The following is a 9033-nucleotide window of genomic DNA, read 5'->3' on the forward strand; positions in this document are numbered from 1 at the left end:
CCCCCCAGATTGCGATTAAGGTGCCCCTTTCTATGCACACTAGTCAGGTGCTTCCCACCAACTGAAAAAGGGCTGCCACTTCCATGGTCCTTGTCCCTGGCTTCTCCCGTCATCCTCCGGGAAATAGCAAGTGACAGAAACAGGACATCTATTTCTTGGAGATTTACATGAAGTTGGCTAAAACAACGAAGGTTCCCACGGCAACTAAGAACAGTGCGGCGACAACCCTTTAGGTGTGACAGCCAACAACCCTTCAGGCACGAGAGCCGTCATTTCACTGGCTCATCCGCTTCTAATTACGCGATGAATACAGGAGTAGGTTCTTTTCTTAAAAAGCTACATTACACCTGTGTGCGACCATCTAAGACACTCTACTGGTCTCACCCCTCTGGGAGCAAGGGAGAGAGAAGAAAACTAAAGACACAAGGGAAAGATTACTCCAAAGGGCTAAGGGACCACAACTACCACAGCCTCCACCAGACTGAGTCCAGTACAGCTAGATGGTGCCCAGCTACCACCATCAACTGCTCCGACAGGGATCACAATAGAGGGTCCCAGACAGAGCTGGAGAAAAATATAGAACAAAATTCTAACTCAAAAAAGAAGACCAGACTTACTGGTCTGACAGAGACTGGAGACACCCTGAGAGTATGGCCCCCAGACACCCTTTTAGCTCAGTACTGAATTCACTCCTGAGGTTCACCCTTCAGCCAAAGATTGTACAGGCCCATAAAACAAAATGAGACTAAATGGGCACACCAGCCCAGGGCTAAGGATGAGAAGGCAGGAGGGGACAGGAAAGCTGGCAACCAAGAACACAAGGTCCAGAGGGGAGAGTGTTGACATGTCATGGGGGTTGGTAACCAATGTCACAGAATACGTGTACTAACTGTTTAATGAGAAACTAGTTTGCTATGTAAACCTTCATCTAAAGTACAATAAAAAATAAAATGGGGAAGAAAAAAAGCTATGTTACAAGGCGCTAAGGCCCCTTTGCCTGTCCGCCAGCCTGGTCTCCTCCCCCCAGATAACCTGCCCTCAAGGTGGTGGGGGCCTTCCCAACCTTTCACGCACACGTTAATGCTCCCTGGAAAACAGTACAGAGACCAGCTGTGCACATTCAGAGCACAGCACGGAGACCTGTACGCCACAGTCCCTGCTCTGCAACTGGCGTTTGTCCTTTAGGGTTACATTTGGGGGATCACCCTGTGTCAGTATGTGTCTATCCCCCTCTCCCAGTTCACCTCTCCATCCACCTGACAAGTATTTATGGTGCGCCTGCTATGTGCAGGTGTTTGTGGTTGCCGGGGATAGGGGTGATGGGCAGGAAGGACAAGTCCTTGCCATCATGGAGCTGACATTCCCGTGGGGAGGACAGGCTGAGGATACGGCAATATGAACTCTGCTGTGTGCCAGGAAGTGCTAGGGGTAACTAGGAAGCCGGTGAAGGGGCTGGGGGTTGGGGGGGACTTTCTTCAGAAACAGGGTGGGGAAGACCTCTGGGGGGGCTCCTGGGAGGCCTGATGGAGAAGAAGGAGGAGCCGGTATGAATGGATGGCATGCCCCCTGACTCAGTCCCTCCACCTAGCTTTTGGGTCTTCTGGTATTTCTGCCGTTTCAAAGAGCGCTCCACAGTATGTCTGTGTGTGCCACCCCTCATGTATGGCCCGCCCCCCAGGGCACAGGTTACCATGCCCCTGAGGTCTGTCCCCAAGCATTTCTAGGCCCCTGTCTTAGCTGACCCAAGGCCCACACGCAGAAGGCAGGGCTTTTGGTGACCCCGTTGCATGGCTAACGGACAGGCTGTGACAGCCTGAGGTCTGACAGGGAAAGCCTCATTGTTCAAAAAGTTAAGAAAAAAGCCAAGAACATTCTTCTCTTCTTAACCCCCATGGCAGCTCCTGGGATCCGCCTCTCCATTTCCATTGCTACCCAGACGGGACACCTGTGGGGAGCACTGGCAAAAACAGAGAGTGGCCCCCATGCCAGGGCAGGGGTCACAGCTCCCTTCACGTCCACCACCACAGCTGCTCCAGGGGTCAGACGGCCAAGCCCCTTTCTGCTCCAATTAAAAGTGGAAAGTTGATCTTTGAAGGACACACCTTCCCACTGGGTCTTCCCAGAAGACAAGGTTTAATCTCAGTGAAGCAGGGAGAGGGGACGGCGTGGAAGTCCACCCCCAGACCTGCCTGCTGAGCCCCACAGTCACTAAGGCCCAATTCACTACAAACGTTTAATCACTTCCTTTCTTGATGCACTAATTCACGGCTCACCCGTGCCTAGCACCCGGCCCTGTGCCTGCTCCTAGGGGAAGCGAGGGAGGGAACCTGCACCTCCCTGACGGTGATCACAGCCAACAGGGCGAGGGGCAGGTGAGCAGCGCATGGTGGTGGTGGTGGGGGGGGGACACAGCGAGAGACCAGGAAAGGCGGACAGGACAGCCATGAGCGCCGTCCTTACCACAGCTCTGCCAGGGCCAGGATTCCAGCACAGGTGGGCTAAGGTGGGGCCGGGTGGTTCGAGGCCCCAGGTGGGCACAGGGCTGGCCCTTGGGGCTGCTGGGCACACAACCTGTTCTCCAGCAACAGGAAACCCCAAAACAAACTCAATCAGGTCATCACACCCAGAGGCTCATCAAGACGCACTCCTGGGAAACTCACCAACAGATGACAGTTCTTCCTGGAACACAGGAAGCCGGGCCAAACGGGAACTGATAGAATCACTGCTGCCCCTGGGCGTGTGAAGGCTGAGCGCTTGCTGCTAACTAAAAGGTCGGTCCTCGGAACCCACCCGTCGACTCTACAGGAGAAAGGCCCGGCCATCTGCTTCCATAAAGATTATAGCCTAGGAAGCCCTGCGGGGGAGGGCTACTCTGTCACATGGGGTCCCTGTGAATTGGCCCTAGCTGGGTGCCTGGGTGTCTGGATGGTGAGATAAGGAAGTGTGTGCCAGGATCGAGGTGGCTCCGCCTGCCTCCAGGTCCTCAGTCCTCTCCAGCTCAGGCACCTACAGTCCCCGATTTGCACACTCCAGGAAGAAAAGGGCAGCACCTTCCTTCAGCAATGTGGCTCCCTCAGCCTGGGAGCTCAGGGAGCAGAGAGTAAGCCAGGCCGGGGCCCTGATGTCAGGGTGGCCAGGCTTCCCGAGAGCCTAGGGACCCCTTCCCCCACCCGGGAGGAGTAATACACAGTGTTGAAGAGCGACAGGTCGGGTGCTGGACCTGGGTTCGAATCCTGTCCCATTTTGCACTGACTCACTATCTCTCTGACTTCCGCTCAGGCCCCCATGATCCTCAAGCCACAGCTGGCCCTAAAACCACCTACTTTGTCAGACAGGTGACGATGGAATGAGACCCTGGCGCAGAGTAAGCAGCAATCAATTGAGTAAGCAACAATCGGCAGAAATAGTTATTACTCTCAGCACTGGGGGGACACCAGAAACTCCCACCTTGTTGGCAAACTGCAGAGAAGGTGGGATTTCTAGTCTCCTGTGTATACTGGGGACTGGGGCAAAGGATTTTGCTCTCGGCTATAATTTTTTTTTTTTTTAATTAATCTAAAGGTTGGCAGTTCAAACCCACTCAGCAGTGCCATGGAAGAAAGGCCTGGCAATGGGCTCCTGCAAAGATTACAGCCAAGAAATCCCTACCGGGCAGCTGTACTCTGTAATACATGGGGCCACCACGAGCCAGAATTGAAGCGATGGCAACAGGTTTGGTTTTTGGTGCTGCTGTGTACCCCTCCACCTAGGCCACTCAACAGAAATGGTTGGGGGCTCTCAGGCTGGAAGATTGCTTCCCCACCCCACCGGAAACAATGTGGCCATCGGGCTGGTAGCTTCATCCCTACCTTGGTCCTCCCTGTTCCTCAGTTCATGTTTTCACTCCTTCCTCCAGTGAGAAAATACCGACGGAGCCAATACTATCTTCAGTGTTCTCCGTGCAGGCACGCTTTAGCGCGCTGCTGTGGAAGACCAGGGTCTGCTTCCATGGGCAGATGGTGAATGCCTTTCAGAAGAAGGACTGGGTCTAACTCATATGTTTCACCAGCCACCAGCTCAGAGCCTGGCCCTGCAGAGTCATTGCTCAAAATAGGTTTGTAGATGTGTAACCCAGATACACGCCACAGTGCCACACAGTCCAGTCCACTCCACGAGTAGAATGATTTTCAAAGAACCACAGTCCAGATACCAAATAGATTTTAAATTGGATTTCCGATCTTTAATTGTACTTCTCCAGCTATTAAAAGAGAATCTAACTTAAAGCACAAAGCAACATTTTTTCACAGCCCCGCCTTTTACAACCTGCAGGTTCCAAACCCTCTATCTCTTTACAGAGCTTGCCACCGCACAGCATTCTTTTATTTTTTATCTTGTCTTTTAAAGAATGGACTTCATTTTTAGAGCAGTTTCAAGTTTATAGAAAAATTGTACAGAAAGTACAGAGTTCCCATACCCCCCCTTCCTCCAGCACATTGTTTCTCCTGTTACTATCTTGCATTCCTGTGGTTCATTTGATACAATGGATAAGCCAATATGGATACACTGTTATTAACTAAAGCCCAGAGTCCACATTAGCGTTCACTCTGTATTGTACACGGCCCTGTGGGTTTTGACAAATGCTTGATGTCACCTGCATAACCTTTTTCCTTCCAGCTTCTGCCCAACGCTCCCTCCTTCTGTGGTTCTGACTCTCTCTCCCTTTCCTCTAGAATCTAAATCACAAAAGGCATCAATTGGCCAAGACTTCCAGGGGAAATAGGAGGTGGCTGGAGAGAGAGAGGGTGGGGAGGAAGAAATAACTCTTACCCTGACTGATTGGCAGACTGCCTGACTGACTGACTCAAGTGACAGGATTCTGGATGGATGAATGAATTACCTTCTGCACGTCATTAAAAGACAAACATTTCACTTGGTGCTCCCAGCAAATGCAAAGTGGAAGTTCGGGGCCACCATTTGGATTTAAGACACTTGATGATTTTATGTTAAACTCCAAGGGAGCCTCTAGGACTGAGACACAAGACCAACTGTGAAACGCTGGACCTAAGCGGTGATCCTGGAACACAACTTCTGCCTGCGAGGCAGGACTTAGAAGATTACTGTCTGTATGTAAGCTGCAGCCAAAAGACTTCCTGGGGCCGAAGGAGAGGATGAGGAGAAAGGGACCTGGAAGTCCTTAGGAAATGCCAGCTGGCCATATGCCCTGACTCTCTTTGGGACCAGACCAGAATGGCCAGGTCAGTTTGGGGTTGCTCCAGGTGATCATGAGGCCTATGTCACTGGATCCACGAGCATCAGAGACCCTATGTGCTCTCAGGGGAACCCTCAGTTCTGTGCGAGGTCAGGCTCAATGAACACATGGAAGATGTACAGTGACCCTGGAGACAGAAACAGCACAGGCCACCTTGCCAGCACAGACAGGGAGTCTATGGATATGCCGGCTCAGCTACCATTCTTTCTTCTTCCCACACCTGTAACTCAGTCTCCTTATGGGGTTCATTCCTCCATCATTCTCAGTCCTCGTGCTTTTGGAGGGGCCGACCAAACCCATCATCTCCAGGGGAGAACATGTGACTGGCTGGCCAATCAGAATCTTCCATCGTTTAGTTACAGTCATTGGTTCAGGGATGAACATGTGACCCAAGGCCAGCCAATGAAACGCTCCCTTTCTGCTGTGAACCTTCGACTGGCTGGAGACCACATTGGCCACCACATGGGGAGACCCTGCCCGAGAATGAAGCGCAGCAAGACGGCGTGAGATCCTGTGACACCATTGAGCACCTGGATCCAGCTGGACCTGAAGCAATCTGAGATTTTTCAGTTACTCAGAACAATAAATTCCCGGTGTATGCTGAGGCCAGTGTGAACTGGGTTCCTGTCAGCTGTACAGCCCAACGTGGCTGGGGAGCACTGAGACGTGCATCTTTGGTTTGCTTCCATCCTAGACGGATTCCTCCTATCCTGAAAGACCTGAGCCTCTAGTCAGTAATGACTGGACCCACGATCTGCTCGGTCAGCACTGCTCCTTAAACCCTGAACTATCTTAGCGCCTCTGGTTTGGCCTCCTCAGTGGACAATCGGACCTGCCCCAGAGTGATGTGACTGAGGGCACTACAGCTCCGGAGTCAGAGGGCCTGGGTTCAAATCACTTCACCTTTCTGAGCCTCACTTTCCTCATCTATGATGGGAGTAACAACAGAACTGACCCCCCAGTGCTGGGGTGAGTATGAAAGAGACGCCACATGAAGCCCCTTGCTCGGCGTCTGGCACGCGGTTAACAACCAGCAAACAGTAGCAACCACTGCCCCTGTGGAGCCTTGGGCATGTCGGGCAGGGCTGGAAGTCAGAAGGCTGTGGCTCTGGCTGGCTTTTGGTCAGCTTGCTGGCAAATTCCTGCTCTCCTGCCTTCTGTCTCCCTGCCAACAAACACCTGCTCTGTGCAGGCCAGGCTGGGAGCTGGGATCCACAATGAAGCAGCACCAGGCTGGTTGGCCCCTTGGGGCTCACAGGCCAGTGTGAAGGACACACCTGAAGTCACCGTGGGAGGGGATGCATCCTCTCCACTGCCAAGAGCAACAGCAATGGCCTCTCTAGTTTGTGTTCCTTAGCTCCGGCCTGGCACGATGTCTCTCTCTTTTAAAATTAATACAGTACCAGAAAAACAGTTGCCGTCACGTCAACCCCCATTCATCACGACCCAGCGTGTATCAGAGTAGAGCTGTGCTCCATAGGGTTTTCCATGACTAATTTTAAGGAAGTTTATCTCCAGGCCTTCCTTCCGAGGCACCTTGGGGTGGACTCGAACCACTAACCTTTTGGTTAGCAGCTGAGCGCAGTAATCATTTACACCACAAAAACAGCTTTAGATTTATCAAAAACTTGTGCTGGAAGTCAGAGAGCCCTGTGTATTGCCTTCCCCCTGCACCCTGTTCCCTTAGCAGTAACATCCTGCGTTCCTGCGGTACATTTGTTACAACCAACGGCCAATATGGATACATGGTTGTAACTGCAGATCATAGTTACATGAGGGCTCCCTCTGTGCTGCACATTCCTGTGTCGACCATAACAGTGTCACACAGAATACCGTCACTGCCCAAACAAGACCCTGCAGGCTCTTCCTCTGTGTGCCTTACGTGTACAAACCACTTCATCCCCACAAGACCCCATGAGGTAGTGCTAGTCTTAGTTCCACTTTACAGATGAGGAAACTGAAGCCCAGAGGGGTTGTGTAACTTGCCTAAAGCCACACAGCACGTAGATGGAGGAGTTGGGGGTTAAGCCAGGTGGGCAGACTCCTGAGGCTCCCTCTCAAGGCAGCGCCCTCCAGCCTGGCCTCTTTCCTCCTCAGCGAAGGCCCAGCCTGGCTATGGGGCAGTTCACCCAGGTCCCTGCTACCACAAGTCCCTGGGGCAGCCTGGTCCCAGTGACAGTGTGAGGCTCCCTGACTCAGCTCGGCACTCAGGGCCCTGACCTGGCAGCCCCCATCCTCTATCCTGCCCAGGTCATCTGCCTTTTCCCCAATACACCTACGAGTTCCTTGCCTCTAAGCCTTTATCCAGGCTGCACCTGCCTCCGAGGTACCTGTCCTTCATTCACAAATTTACTGGGTGTCTACCCTGCGCTTGGTCGGAGGGACTTCATCAAAGGTAATAGTGATGGGTGCTGCCAGTGACTGTGGTGAAAACAGTGGGCAGGGGGCTTCCCTGAGGAGGGGCCACTGAGCAGAGACCTGAAGGATGAGCAGGAATTACCCAGGTAGAGTAGGGACAGGAGTAACAGAGCCGGGACAGGCACACTCAGGAGCTGGACCGAAGGCCAAGACCAGGCCAGGCCATCCTTACAGTTGAGGGGATTCCTCAAAACGTTAAACATGGAATTCACCTTACGACCCAGCAATTCCACTCCTAGGTGTGTATGCAAGAAACCTGAAAGCAGGAACTCAAATAGATACTTGTACTTGATATTCATTGCAGCACCACCCACAATAACCGAAGGCGGAAAGCACACCAGTGCCCGTGGACAGAAGACTGGATAAACACCATGTGGTCTGTCCATACAACGCAACGTTACTCAGCCAGGAAGAGCAACGAAGTTCTGACACACACTGTCACGTGGCTGGACCCTGAAAGTGTGGTCAGACACAAAAGGACAAACAGCACATGATCGCGCTCATATGAAACACCCGGAATGGACGAGGGCACGGGGTCAGAAAGTAGAGTAGGGGCTATCGGGGGCTGGCAGATGGCGCAGGGGTCCCCCGTTTCTGCTGGGACTCTGGAGAACTTTTGGCAACAGATAGTGGCGGTGGGCTGCATAACATGCGAATGTGATTAACGTGGCTGATTTGCACACACGAAAATGGCAAATGTTTTTTTATATATATCTTACCACATACGTTAGACATGTCGGGAGGGACTAGTCCCTAGAGAAGGACATCATGCTTCGTAAAGTAGAGGGTCAGCAAAAAAGAGGAAGACCCTTGATGAGATGGACTGACGCAGTGGCTGCAACAATGAACTCAGACATAACAACGATTGTGAGGATGGTGCAGGACCGGGCAGTGTTTCTTTCTATTGTACATGGGGTCGCTAAGAGTCAGAACCACCTCGACGGTACCTAACAACAACAACAATTTTATCACACTTAAAAAAATAAATAAAACAAACCCAAATCACTTTAACAACAAGGACATAGCCTGCAGACGGGTCTTCTCTTGGGACAGGGTACGTGCCTTCTTCTCCCCAGGCCTTTCTTGGGTGCTCCCCGCCTGTCTGAATGTCCCACCCCCTCTGTGGCCCCCACCCCCATGAGTTCCGATGGAGGTTTCTGTGAGTTTCCCCTTCCTTTGCTCCTTGACTGCAGGGACAGCCTCCAGCCATCCCCATGACTGCCAGCCACGAGGCTGGGCACAGCAGAGGGGCGAGGACAAGTCTGTTAAACAGAACAGAACCGAGGGTATCAGGTGGAAGGAAGTGGAGAAATTGCCGGTGGGTGGGTGGTCTTGTGGGACCAGCAAGGGGACAGCAGTCTCTGGAG

This window comes from Elephas maximus, chromosome 7, assembly GCF_024166365.1.
Source record: "Elephas maximus indicus isolate mEleMax1 chromosome 7, mEleMax1 primary haplotype, whole genome shotgun sequence".
Taxonomy (NCBI): Eukaryota; Metazoa; Chordata; class Mammalia; order Proboscidea; family Elephantidae; genus Elephas; species Elephas maximus.